Raw genomic sequence first — 15,524 nt, 5'->3', positions numbered from 1 at the left:
CATGTTGGAAATGCTGGAAATGTGGCTTCCCGGCGACGTATTAACCACTTCTGGATACCGTAGCATAGCTTGAACATAAGGCTACAAGATGCATGCCTCGGTTGGATCCCACGAGGGTGTTGTTTATGCTTGGTGAGGTAGCAAACTAGCCTTGCTAGTAGAGGTATCTACACCATGTAACTTATAATGTATGTAACTGACCATGTAACTGATCATTGTTATTGACATGGCCTGTGACTTCACTGGCCAGATCAATAGCTGGCCAAGTTACTGGTCATGTAACTTGCAAACTCAATGCTAACCTTCTTATTTTAAAATTTTTGAACAGAATTTAAACATCAGAAATGGCAAGACCAAAAAGAAAAGAAAGGGAACCAAGAGACGATGACGAAGACTATCGAGAGATGGAATCAGAAGATGAAGAAGATGATAGAACGATACAGAGAAAGAAGTCATCGGCAAAGTCACTGGCCATATTACAATTATGAACATGTCACTGTTAATCCTTGACTAAGTCACTATTAAGCTCAAATCACCGGCAAAGTCACTGACTAAGTCACTAACCAAGCCACTATTAATCACATTTCACTTGCAAAGTCATTGATGAAATCACTGTTATATCCACGTTATTGTCAATCCGTGGCCAAGTCATTGTTAATAATCTTAACAATTATCTCATCACTATCAAATCATCAATTTTAACCACAAACACAAACAAAATCAAAACTCCTTATAACAACCCAATATATAGTAAGATGCCATTCCACCTCATCCTATTAGGAACACGGAGCAATTCCTTCAATACTCTCATAGATATATAAGTAGCTAGCTAATAGTTAACACTTATCCAGATTTGATGGTTAATAATTGACCCACATCAATTAACATACTTGCACTCAATTCTTAGACTCCCATGAATTAGAGTTCGTAACAGTTGCACCCACATTTGGGGTTGAATTATTCCTAAAAGAAATGCACAGGTACAATATATATATATATATATATATTTTATCTAGAGCGGAGCTCCACTTTGAAATTAAAGTGTGAAGTTCGAGTTTTCGGTCGCATATCCACATCTCGACCGTTCAGTCTTTAGGTACTAGTGCATAGATAATCTATGCAAATTTTCAACCAAATTGATGATTGTTAAGGTATCTAACTCGCTTAAACCAATAGACAAACTGAATCTGTCAACCTGAACCGTACTAGCTTTAAGGTAATTATCAATGCCTTAATGATCATCATTTTGGCTGAAAATTTGCAGAGACGATCTATACACTAGTACCTAAAAACTGAACGGTCAAGATGTGGATATGCGACCGAAAAATGACGAAAAACTCGAACTTCACACTGTAATTTTCAAAGCGGAGCTCCACTCTGAATAAGATGTGTGTGTGTGTGTATGTGTGTGTGTGTGTGTGTAGCACAATATTATACAAAGCTGTTTCAGGACAAATGATATTACATGTTTCATAGGCAATCATCTTCTCTGCTTTACAATTGGTAAGGCAGTTGGTTGACTTGGTAGCTTTAAGAAAAGAAGCTGCACTCCTGCCCAGATTTTTGCTCATAGTGCTTTCTCTTATCAACTCTTTCTTTAGGGGCATTAGGACTAAGCTGATATGTGTGCCTCTAATCTACAAACATAAGGAAATAGAAATGAGCAACATCATCCACTAGTGCAGAATAAGGTACAGTTCTCCAGTGATCTGGAAAGTCTGCATAATTACAAGGGAGAAGAATTTGACAGTAGAAAAGAAAAGGAAATGTATCTTACACACTGTTAATTTTAAGCAGACCGAGGGTAGTATCGTTAGTTGAGACCATAGAGTACACATATGAATGATATATGTACTTAAAAACGTAATTGTATAGCCAAGTTACTTTCTCTTTCAAATAACAGTTCTCTAATAGTTAAAGTACATGTGAAGATATCACCAAGTTAGAAAAGGTACTATTCAAAAGCAAACATATATGTTCAAATGTTATAGAGCCACCCATCAAATGCATGTAAAATAACTCAATCAAGATGAACTCAAATTGGGAAAACCCTAGAAATCTCACTCTAGGTCTAACATGCATTGAAAACTAAGTGCTTACTTGTTTTCTTTTTTTGGAGGTATATGTTTTCTATGATAGCTTGTTGCTGTACCAATTTCCAAAATGCAAACCACGTCTGTCTACTGATCAGGGTCCAAGGAGTAGTCTCAGGTGAACTTAAACAGCTCCATAAGAGCCAGCACATACTCTATTAAAGGTCTTCCTTGTACACATCTATCAAATTCTAATCACAAGATGCCAGGACATGTAAAAGACAATGATTTCCCGCAAGGCGGATTTCAGAAACCCTCGTTTATTTTTTGTAGATTTAATAAAATTGGCAGTCCAGCAACCCAGATAATTAAGTAATTAACTAGTTTGCACAATTAACTGATTTGAACCTCAAGCTATGACAACTCTAAGTAGACCACAAATAAAACATGGAACATATCAAATTACAGGAAAAAATAATATGGGATTGGTCCTCCATATGAAACATGTAAAACTTGAAAAGGAAAAACAAAAACTCCACTCTCTGGATAGGAATTGTAAATAAACTTCTGATTTGTAATCAAACAATCAGTTTATGAATATAAACAAAATTGAGACCAAGTTGGCACAATTAACCAATCCAAACCTCCAAAACTACCATGAACCACACTAACATACAGACCGAGATGCGACACTAGAAATTCAATAATTAAAGAATGAGGAAAAAAAACACCGAAAGAAAAGAGAGCGGTCTAACCTTACAATGGAGACTTGCTGTGAATCATTACTGGATGCTCCATCGCCACTCAAAAGCGCTTTCAGCCTGCTCTCCATCCCCTTCCCCTATTGCCTCAGCGTCGAATTCCAGTTCCCAGTCCTCTGGTACAAGCAGTGGAACTTCAATGATATATCAGAATCCGAACAGTTCCGATTCAGGTGTTCTCCGCACAGCCTCGAACACCACTTGCAATTTTTGTAGGCTACCGAGGCCTTCAATGCCATATCCTTGATCTTGATGCAATCTTTGGCCTCCACTCCAGCATCTGCTCCCAAATCCATGAAAACAAACACAAATTATCAACAAATTAGCATCGAAACAAAATAAACAAAATTAACAAGTGGAACGCATAACAATGGTTCAAGAAATTAAAGGAAAAATAGGTTTGAAATTGAAAAGTAAAAGGACTCACCTACACTAGAGAAGCCGACGTGGCGGCGTTTCTTAGGCTCAAGAGTGTCGTAAGCGTTAGGATTTTGGGAGCGGGAAATGAGAACGAAATCCGCAATGAGGAAGAAGAAGCTGTAAGTACATATGGAGTCTCAAGCACTGAATCTCGGCCGCAGCTCTCGTCGTCTTCATGATTGTCGTCGCCTTCCAGTTCGTCTCTAGGTCGCTTTCCAGTCAGAGATGAAGGTCCAGTGGTCACCGGCGACTTGGCTCCAGCCGGAGAAAGATCGGCACAAAACGACATTGACTTCGGAGACAGAAGGGGGTCAATGGAAAGGTGGAGAGCGCTGGAGGGGAATAGCGTTTGGAGGAGAGAGAAAACTTAATTATCAGGTTTTGAAATTGAAACACAAATAGAGTATATTAATACTGAGAGTAAAATGGGAAATGAAAATATCACAAACTGACCTTTTTTAACATTACCTTATTATTAATAAGGACTAAATTAATATTTCTAACAATTGATAATGGACATTTTTATCAAGTGGAAACTAAGTGACCTTTTTATCATTCCACACTCTAATGTGACATTTTCCATCATTTTTTTTTTCTTTGTTTTTTCAATAAAATTTTGTTTCGTAAAACATTTGGGTAAAGTTTACAAATAGTATACCAAAAATGGTTTACAAGCTTTAAAAAATAAAAAATATTAAGTCTGTTCAAGTAAACCCTAATTTGTGTCTGGCCCAACTCTAGGTTACTTGCTGTAGTGGTAATAGGGTTAAATTAGGAGGATATAGATTCCTAATCAATGTACGATTACTTTCCTTGTATGATTGAGATTCTATGCATTGTAATCCTCTATATAAAGAGACCCCTATTATCAATAAGAATACATGGAAAATTCCTCTCAAATTCAGTTTCTCTACAACACGTTATCAGGACAAAACTCTAACCCTGAAACCCTAAATTCGTAGCCTTCAAATCCCAGGAACCACCGCCGCCCACCTTGAAGCTTTCACCTTTAGGAGCCCAGAACCGGCTGCGCAATCCCCAAAACCGGCCGGAATATACCTGAACAGGCCACCGGAAGAGACTGAACCGGCCCCCAAGAAGAATTCGTTGATCTTCTGCCTGATTTCACATCTTTCCCATCCACTAATCACCGCCACCTTTTGTCAAAAGCTGCAGCGCCACCTCAGGATCCGGGAACCTGCCGTCAAGACCCCGGACTGACCAGTATAAGACCTGACGTTCTCATTCCGGTCTACATCTGCCTCCTTCCAGAAAGAAGCCCAGCCCAGAGAGATCAAGCCTCGGCCCAGTAGCAGAAATAAGCCCAGAAGCAGAAGAGGTCCAGCCCGAGCCACGTCAGCATCCAGTCAGCGCCCAGTCAGCCTGCCACGTCAGCACATGTGGTCAACGCAGGTCAACCTCTTTCCGGTGACATTTTTCAGGCCAACTTTTCGGGTCAAGATTTCCGGCAATTTTTCAAGGTAAACTTTTCTAAAAGTTCCCGTTTTTGAAGTTTTTATTACTTTTCTCTTCTTTTTATCGGGGACTTCCAACATCCCTTCTCCTACCCCCCTTTCTTCTTCATAGGGGAGACCAAAAAGCCAAACTGTGGGGGTTCGTGCTTACTCCAAGCTTGGAGCTTGTAGAGTCCTCCAAACTTAGAGTTTGTTGAGAAGAAAACGATCGACCACATACATCGTTGTTTCGATCTAATCTAAAACCCCTCTTGGTATCGGATTTTCTTGGAAGCGACTACGCTCAGAAAATCCCTAATTTCTTGGAAGCTACTATGCTAAGAAATTTTATAGTTTTTCGTGGTAGACCTTTTTCGCTCCGAAACTAACCCTATTTTCTTGTTGTTTTTCAGGATGAGTAACATGAACAAGTTGAGCTTCGCTCCACTAGAGACAACAGGCGTAGGATGCCACAAGTGGGTCAGTGATGTGCGCCATCATCTTAAGGCTGATGGGATCCTGAGTACGATCCAAGAGCCAAGTTAGGACGTGCTTACTCCTCAACAAGTTTTAGCTTTTAAAGCAAATAGAGCTAAAAGAGAGGCGAATGAAGCTAAATCCATCATTCTTATGACAAGGCACATGAATGACGCACTCCAAAATGAGTACCTCAATAAGGAAGACCCAAGAAAACTATGGGTAGAACTAGAGCAGCGTTTTGGCAACATCCGTGATTTCCTGCTTCCAGACTTAGAAGTGAGATGGCATAGCCTCCGCTTCTGTGATTTCAAGTCTGTACTTGACTACAATTCTGAAGCACTTCGTATCAAGTCTATGATAGAATTCTGTGGACAGAAAATCACTGATACGATGTTGATCGAGATGACTCTCTCCACATTCCCCTTCTCTGCATTGATGATAGCCAAGAACTATCGGATTGATGTCAATGCTAGACGCATCACAAGATTTCATGAGCTAATTGGTGCCATGAACGTAGCTGAAAAGCACGACAACATACTTGTGAAGAACTATAACTCTAGACCCGTGGGAACCAAGCAAAATCCGAAGTCTAATTATAGTCGTGCCTCCAAGCGAGGACGCAAGGAGCGAAACCCTAAGAGTATGGATAATTCTGGACGTTCTGGTCCATATTCTAGCCCTAAAGAGGAAGGAAACCGCCAAGATAGGCGTGCACGAAACCGTGGAGGTAAAGGTGTGAAGAGAGAGATAGGCCAAGCCTCCGGTTATGGTGGTAACGCCACCAAAGGCAATAACCGTCCTCAAAACGCTCCCAGAGCGCCTCTATCAAGGGAACCTGACCAAAATGATGCTTGTCTCATATGTGGATCAACTGGACATTGGGCAAAAGCATGTAAAGCACTCCAGCAAGTTGCAAACGCATACAAGACGTATCGTGAAGCAAGGGAGGCAAATTACATGGAACAAGAAGATCAAGATGGCGATCTCGATCTAAAGGGGAAGACTATAAGGATCAAGACCCAGAAACTGGCGATTTTGATTAAGTCTTTTTATTTTCCATGAGATGTAGGCAATTGCCATATTATTTTGTAGTAGATGCCAATGGTATTAGTCTTTCTTCAAAGTAGGCGTACTCAATGTAAGCATGATGTTTAGGAAGGTTTTGAGATAAGTGGTACTTAAGCGAGCTTTGCTCCACCGACATCTCTCTACTCACTTGGTCACATTTGCATTGGAATTACTAAAAGGAGTTAAACAACTACCATTGTTTTGCATTAGCTAGTTTATTGGATTAGATTTTCTTTGGTCAAAGAAACGATGATGTAATTCTGTTTGGCTTATTAATAAAAGTTGAGTGCTTTTCTTTATGACTCCTTTTTAATTATGAGCTTTTCTTTTAGGAATGCATGAACTACAATGTCTTGTGAATAGTGTGACTACGCACACCATTCTACGACATAGGCAATTATTCTTAGAGATGTTGCCTACATATTCCTTTGTGACTACAATTGCTGGGCCATCAGGTTTAGTTCAAGGACATGGAATGGCCTAATTCCTATTGCCAAATGGCACCTTGATTAAAGTCACTGAAGTTCTCTACGCTCCTAAGGCAAATCGAACCTTATTGAGCTTTAAAGATATTAGAGCCAACAGATTCCATGCGGAAACGCACAATGAGAACGGAAAGGAGTTCCTTTGCATTACCTCTAATGATTGAGGACGAAAGCGCATCTTAAAGAAACTTATGTGTCAATCTAGTGGACTTTATGTCACTACAATTCGACCAATTGAATCCAATAATGTCATAAGAGAAGATCTCTTGGATTCAGACACATATTGGCTTTGGCATGACCGACTAGGACAACCTGGTCGTGACATGATGCTCCGTATACTAAAGACTTCACACTAACATCCATTCTTCAGAGTGAGAAGAAGCAAGAATCGAAAATTGATTCTTAGACTTAGCAAGACCGCAACAATTGCAGCTTCTGGCGCTGTAGCAGTCTTGGGGCGCCATAGGGCTTCCCAAGTCCCATGTGATGACTCCATCAATGGCGCTAACCATGAGCATGGCGCCATGGTTGCCTCTCCTCGTGGCCATGATGCCACACACACCAATTTCCATGGCTCTAATGCCATGATGGGAGATGTAGTCACACATTTTGCTTCGAATAGCACTATGGACGCTCATGCCCAACTAAAATCCTCATTGGTTGCTTCTAATGCCCCTCGCTCATTTTGCAAAGCCTGTTCCTTTGGGAAATTAGGACCGAGACCGTCCTACCCAAAGGATCCTAAAATACTCATTCCGTTCTCACAGAGAATCCAAGGGGATATCTGTGGACCAATTCAACCATCATGCGGACCTTTTAAATACTTTATGGTATTGGTTGGTGTGTCAACACGCTGGTTACATGTCGCACTGTTGTCCACTCGAAATGCTACTTATGCTAAACTCCTCGCCCAGATTATCCGTCTACGGGCTCACTACACAGATCATCCTATTAAGTCGATTCGACTTAATAATGCTGGGGAGTTTACATCGAAAACGTTCAATGACTATTGCAAGTCACTGGGGATTGATGTAGAGCATCCAGTTTCCCATGTTCATACCCAAAATGGTCTCGCAAAAGCTGCTATCAAACGACTACAGATGATAGCACAGACGTTGGTTATACGCACCAACCTCCTTGTTTCTTCTTGGGGATATGCAATATTGCATGCAGCGATGCTAATTCGTCTATAACCCACTGCAACCCAATCTTACTCTGCGTTATAGCTAGTGACTGGATACGAGCCTGATGTCTAGCACTTATGCATTTTTGGGTGTGCCATTTATGTGCCTATTACGCCGCCACAGCGTACTAAGATGGATCCACAACGACCAATGGGCATTTTCGTTAGACATGAATCTCCAACCATCGTCCGCTATCTTGAACCCTTGACAGGCGATCTCTTTACCGCTAGATTTGCGGATTGTCACTTTGATGAGACAGTCTTCCCATTGTTAGGGGGAGATAAGAACACATATGTTCAATAGGAACGACAGGAATTGTCGTGGTCCGTCTCCACTATGTCTCATCTCGATCCCCGTACCGCACAGTCCAAACTTGAAGTGTGAAGAATAATCGAGCTCCAGAACGTAGCAGACACTCTGCCTGATGCGTTTTCTGATGTTGCCAAAGTGACGAGATCACACATACCTGCTGTAAACGTGCCTGCAAGGATTGATGTCCCAAATAATGGACATAACGCCACTCCTGTGACACTAGGAGATGGCGCCATTGCCCAAAATGGCAATGATATGGCTTCTATGGCAGCATGTCCCTCAAGGAAGCGCGCTAGACCGATTGGTTTGAAGGATACTAGCCCTAGAAAGAGAGCGAATGAGGCACAAACAAATCCTTTGATCATCGATACTTAAAATCTGTCCCGTGAGAATGTTCCAGATTATGGTTATGTCTAAGAGACATCATTGGGGGATGCCTCAATGTCAGAACCTATCCCTGAGAATGTAGAGATCTCTGTTAATTACACTAGTGTACATGGGACGTGGGAAAGAAACTCCATCATCATTGATGATGTATTCGCGTATTCAGTAGCGCGTGAGATTATTGAGACCGATGACATCGAACCACGTTTCGTTGATGAATGCCAACGTAAAGCTGACTGGCCAAAATGGAAAGATGCGATCCAGGCAGAAGTTGATTCTCTAGAGAAAAGAAAGGTATTTGGCAATGTTGTACCAATACCGCCCAACACCAAACCAGTTGGTCACAAATGGGTATTCGTTAGAAAGCGTAATGAGAAAAACGAGATTGTAAGGTACAAAGCTCTCCTTGTGGCCCAAGGATTCTCACAATGCCCTGGAATAGACTACGATGAGAGCTATTCTCCCGTAATGGACGTCATAACGTTCCGCTACCTTGTCAGTTTGGTAGTTTTCGAAAAACTGAACATGCAGCTTATAGATGTGGTCATAGCGTATCTATATGGGGATCTAGATACGAAAATATACATGAAAGTTCCAGATGGAATTCAGCTACCCAAATCAAGTGGCTCCAAACCACGGAGCGCGTTTGCAATTAGATTGAAACGCTCACTATATGGATTGAAACAATCCGGACGGATGTGGTATAACCGTCTAAGTGACTACTTGATTGGAAAGGGATATGTCAATAATGAACTATGCCCATGTGTGTTCATAAAAAGGACAAATTCCGGATTTGCAATAGTAGAAGTTTATGTCAATGACATGAACATAATTGGCACCCTTAAAGAGTTAAGGGAAACCGCTGAATACTTGAAATCCGAGTTTGAGATGAAAGATCTTGGGAAAACACGATTTTGTCTCGGTTTAGAACTTGAGCACCGTAGAGATGGTATCCTGATTCATCAATCAGCTTATACCCAAAAGATGCTTAGGCTTTTCAACACTGATAAGATTAAGCCTTCAAGCACCCCAATGGTCATCCGTAGTCTTGATCCAAAGAAGGATCTATTCCGTCCAAAAGATGACGACGAAGAAGTGCTAAAGGCAGAAGTGCCCTATCTAAGTGCAATAGGCGCATTATTGTACTTAGTATAATGCACAAGACCGGATATCTCATTCGCTGTGAACTTGCTAGCTAGATATAGTTCTGCGTCAACATGACACCATTGGACTGGTGTTAAAGATATCTTTCGATACCTAAGTGGTACGATCGATATGGGCTTGTTCTATCCCTACAAAGAGAAGATGGATTCGGACCCATCTAGTGTCAGGGACGCCACATATGGTGGACAACGTTCCCTCTCCCCACCTCAAAATGATATAAGTGTTTTAGAAGGTTTTGCTGATGCTGGGTACCTCTTTGACCCACACAAAGGTCGCTCCCAAACTGGTTATGTTTTCCCAAACTGGTTAGTCGCTACCTCTTCGAATCATGTAGAGATTATTGCTCTTCACGAAACAATTCGTGAATGTATATGGCTTAGATCCATAGTTACGCATGTTCGAAGCAATTGTGGTCTGAAGTCTACCACAGATGAGCCAACTAGCATTTATGAGGATAATGGTGCTTGCATTGAACAAATGAAGCAAGGCTACATCAAAGGCGACAACACCAAGCACATATCGCCTAAATTCTTCTACAATCAGCAACAACACAGAAGCTCCTCAAGATCAAAGTGAACCATGTTCGATCTGAGGACAATGTGGCAGACTTGTTTACTAAGTCATTGCTCAAATCCACATTCGAGAAACATGTGGCAAGAATTGGCTTGCGGAAATTATTTGAACTCCTATGATCGTAGTCATCAGGGGGAGGCGCAGACATCAGGGAGAGATGTCTACATGTTCGTCTCGGATCGTGAAGGGTGTGCTGTACTCTTTTTCCCCTTCGACCGAGGTTATTTTTGTCCCATTAGGTTTTTGTTACTCGGCAAGGTTTTTAACGAGGCAACGAGAGAAGCACCACTTTTGGGCAACACAAGGGGGAGTGTTCAAGTAAACCCTAATTTGTGTTTGGCCCTAACTCTAGGTTACTTGCTGTAGTGGTAATAGGGTTAAATTTGGAGGATCTAGATTCCTAATCAATGTACGATTACTTTCCTTGTATGATTGAGATTCTATGCATTGTAATCCTCTATATAAAGAGGCCCCTATTATCAATGAGAATACACAGCAAATTCCTCTCAAATTCAGTTTCTGTACAACAAAGTCAAGATTTTTAAGTTCTGTCAATTCTAAAATGACTTAAAAGTCATAATTTAGAGGTATACTAGTTATAGTGAGAAACTAAGAATATGTAATTTTGGCTAAAAAATTATGTGCTGTAAATCCACAATTTTTTGTGGAAAATCATGATTTCGACCATTTTTTTTTTTTTAAGTTTGGTTGGTTGGTTCTCATATTATTTAAAAAATATACAACATCTTTCAATGTGCTTGACCTTGCTAGGGGAGGCACCACTAGCCTCACTTGCATGGCCAAATGACTTTACAATTCTATATGCCACAATTTTGAGGACTATTTGGCTCTTCAACGGTATGATATTGTTATCAATGTGCCGATCAAAATATTTATATGTGGTTTCTTACTATGTCTTAGTGTAAAGAAAAAATACAATCTTCGTCATCGTTAATTATAATGATCTAACGAGATTCTCAAAATTATCTATTTTCACGGTACGATTTAATATAATTTGATCTTTCAATGTGCTTAATCTTGATCGATGAGGCACCATTAGCCTCACTTGCATGGCCAAATGACCTTAGAGTTCTATAATCCACAGTTTTGAGAATTATTTGGTTCTTCAATAGTATGTTGTATGGTATTGTTGTCAATGTGCCGATAAAGAATATTTACATGTGGTTTCATACCATGTCTTAGTGCAAAGAAAAAATAGTTTTTGTTATGATGATTTAACGAAACCTTCAGAAGTATCTGTCTCATAATACGATTTAGGATATAATTACCACCTCAAACTATATCGGTAACTTTTTACTCTTTTTTGGCCAATATCAGTAGAGATATGGTAACTTTTACTTTTTGTTGTTGTTGAGAAAATATAATAATAAAGCCAAAATTATAATTTTCTTATTTGTGTTTTTCCTTGAGCATATGATAAAATTCTCGTTAAAATTACCCGGATGTTAAAGGAAAAGCACATTATGTGCCTTCGTCAAAGAAACAGACGAATAGGGAATCAAGCAATTACAAATCACAGCTCAATCAGCATGTAGTATCATCAATGTAATTGATATTTCCGTTGTAATCCTATCCCTATATAAAGGGGTTATGAATGAAATGAGTAGACCAATTCCAATCCATTTTTACTTTTACACGTTATCAGCACGCTCAGAGCAAATAGCCAAGAGAAAAAAAACCTAGTTTTCAAAAGAAATAAACCCAAACCCTAAAAAAAAAAAAACTTTTTCTTCTGCCGCTACAAAAAAAAAAAAATATCCTTCTTCTTCTCTCCCCGGCCGGGCACCAGTCAAGCCTCCGACCAGATCGGGGACCGCAAGCCATGCCTAGCCACCTCCTGCTCTCCCAGACCGCCCCCTGAGCTTGTAACACCGGCTGACCAACCATTCCAGCCGGCCTCAACCAAATCCCATCACTGCACCGATCCAAACCGACCAGCAGCACCGATCTCAACCTGCAGCCCTGCTCCAGCCTAGTCCGTCCTCCTACCCACGCGGCCAGCCCACAGCGCCGATCCCAGCACAGAATCCGGCAGCCCATCTGTAGCAGCGCCTCCGCCAACGCTCGGATTAGCCAGCCGGGATCCGCTTGTCTCCTGCACCGGTCCCAGCTCCGCCCCGGCGCCCCTGCCCAGCCCCGGCCTAGCCTAGCCCCAGCGCCCTCGTCCAGACCGGCTTCTGCAAGAAGTTTCTTCTTCCTGCAAACCGCAAAACAAACAGAGAGAACCAGAAAGAAGAAGACACGAAGGAGGAGGAAGAGAAAAAAAAACAAAGAGAAACAGAGAAGAAAAAAAAAGTGGTGACCGGGCTCAAAGATCAGACCCGGCCCAAAGAAGAAAAAAAACAGTGTGACCCGGGCCAAATTAAAAAAAGAAAAAAGAGAGAGAGAGCAAAAATGACCCGGGCCGAAGTAAAGACCCGGCCCAAGAAAAAAGAGTAGGCCTCTGCAGCCCAGAGAAAAAAAAAGCAAAGAAACAGGCCCTGCGGCCCAGAAAAGAAAGAAAAAAGAAAAAAAAAAAACAGGCTAATAAAAAGAAAAAAAAAAAAAAACAAATCCCACTGCGGAAAAGGGAGAGGAAGCGGCCTAGTTTCATAAGCCCAAAATCATCGCTACGCACGCCTACATCAACACGCGCGTGCGCTAGGATTGTTTTATTTTTCGAAACCAAGTATGTTCTCTTTAATTTATTTAATTTCATACTATGGTAAATTCTCATTATTTATTTTCTTGAGCATGCTATATATTTTATTGTTTATGCTTTTATTATAAATTTTTCGAGCATGCTTAGTTAGATTATATTAATTATTTTACGCATGCTTTGTCATTTATGCTTTATATAATTATCTTTAAGCCATGATTATATATTTGATTTTTGAGCATGCCATATATATCTATATATATTGTTATATATTATTTATGAAATTTTGAGCATGTTTTTATTTTATTTACGCTTATATAAATTATGTCTACGCATGCTTTGTATTTTACTATTGTTTACATTTTATTTTACGCATGCTATATTATTGCTATTATTATGTGTAATATATAATTTATTGTATATTTGTGAAATTTGAGCATGCCATGTAGTTTATTTTTATATGCTATATTTAAATGTGCTATGATTATTTTTAATGCAACATATCAATACCGTTTGGCCATGATAATGCAAATTCATGCGCATTATACACACACTTACTGTGATAAAGTATTTTCACATAGCATCGAAAAAAATGTGTGACCATTACGAATCTTGGTCTTGAAATCTAATTCATACGTTTGGAAAATAATTTACGTGGATGTCTTTATGACTGCATAATTTATATCTTCTCTCTTGTTTTATGTAGATGGCTGATCCAACTCGACCTGAGTTTGACATCTTGGACTCAGAAGGACCTGAGTACCATCGTTGGGTTTCCGATATGGAAACTGCCTTTGTGGCAAAAGACTACACTGCCACCATTACTGATCCCAAAGATGATGACCTATCTAATAAGGTGAAAGCATATGCCTTAATTTTTCTGCGGCGACATATTGATCCTAGCCTACGCTGGGAGTACCTTCAGTTGAAGACACCCAAAGCACTGTGGGATGCCCTTAAAGGACGTTTTGGGAACATTCACGATACTTTGCTCCGAGGACTGGCTGTTCAGTGGAATGGAATCCGCTTGCTTGACTATAAAAAGGTCAATGACTTCAACAAGGACATGTTGCGTTTAAAGGCACGTCTCAATTTCTGTGGAAGGGAAATCACAGAAGATGATATGATCTACAAGACTCTTACCACCTTTCCTAATTCAGCTTTTATACTAGCGAACCAGTATCAGTTGGATTATGACAACAAAAGAATCACAACCTTCAATCAAACCCCAATGGGACAAAGAAAATTCCCGAGGCTAATTATGGAAAAATGAAAGGTGGAAATAACTCCAATGCAAGGAGGTTTAGACGTGTTAATCCCTACCCACGTGGCAACAATGCACCACGTGAAAAGGGACATGGGGATCATGGAAACAAGATGCCAAAGGAAAGAGTTGACAATGAACCATGCTATAGGTGTGGATTCATTGGGCATTGGTACAAGAACTGCCAAGCAAACAATAGAGTAGCAACCAATTACAAGAGGTATAGAGAGTCTAAAGAACAAGTGGCTCACTATATGGAAGAATGAGGTCATGACCTAGACGTCAACCTTACAGTTTCAGACTCTAATGGCAAAGAGGAACTTGCTAAGTCAATGGATGCTCTCAATCTTGACTGATCTGCTTTATTCCTTTTATTTTCCAAAGACAGTTGTGAAGGCATAATGCCTCATTTTTAATTAGACTATTATTTGGTCTTAAAGTTTATTTTCAATCATGGATTGATGAATAAGATTTCTGAACAAGACCTTGATTTGATTATCGTTGGCTTATTAATAAATTTCGAATTTTATTCTGAAGCACTGAATTTATTTAAATTTATTTTCTATACATATATTTACATGGTTCGACATAGCACTATAAAGATGTAAAGCAATACATCTAGAGAAAAATTATTAGAATGAAAAGAATACCATTCTACGCAAATAGAAATACTCTAAAGAATATGAGTTATATTTTCTAAATACCTCCCATTTATTTGTAGGAATGAATAGAGGAGAACTTGAGTGCTTAGATGATAGTGGGACTACCCACACAATATTAAGAAATAGGCAATTATTCATTGAACCAATAGCCTATAATTCCTCTGTGACTACGATGATTGGATTATCAAAACTAATAAAATGGCGAGGAACTGCCAAATTTTTGTTGCCTAATGGCGCAACAATTCAAGTCACAGACGCTCTATATGCACCAAGAGCTAATCGAACCTTGTTAATGTTTCAAAGCTTTTTGTGCCAACGATTATCCAGTAAAAACACACCGTGAGAATGGAACTGAATACCTTGATATTACATCTAATGACTGTGGAAGGAAACACATCTTAGAGAAATTTATGAGTCAATCTAGTGGACTGTACCTCCCTACGATTTAGATCATTGAATCCTATACTGTCACCAACAATGAAATGTGGGACATTGACTCATACAGGCTTTTGCATGACCGCCTATGGCACCGAGGTCGTGACATGATGATCCATATTTTTCAAGAAATCACACGGACATCCCTTCTTTCGAGTGAAAAATGGGAGAAAAATCCGCCACACT

The sequence above is a fragment of the Rosa chinensis genome, chromosome 7 (genome assembly GCF_002994745.2).
Source record: "Rosa chinensis cultivar Old Blush chromosome 7, RchiOBHm-V2, whole genome shotgun sequence".
Classification (NCBI taxonomy): Eukaryota; Viridiplantae; Streptophyta; class Magnoliopsida; order Rosales; family Rosaceae; genus Rosa; species Rosa chinensis.
This window is presented reverse-complemented; position numbering follows the sequence as displayed.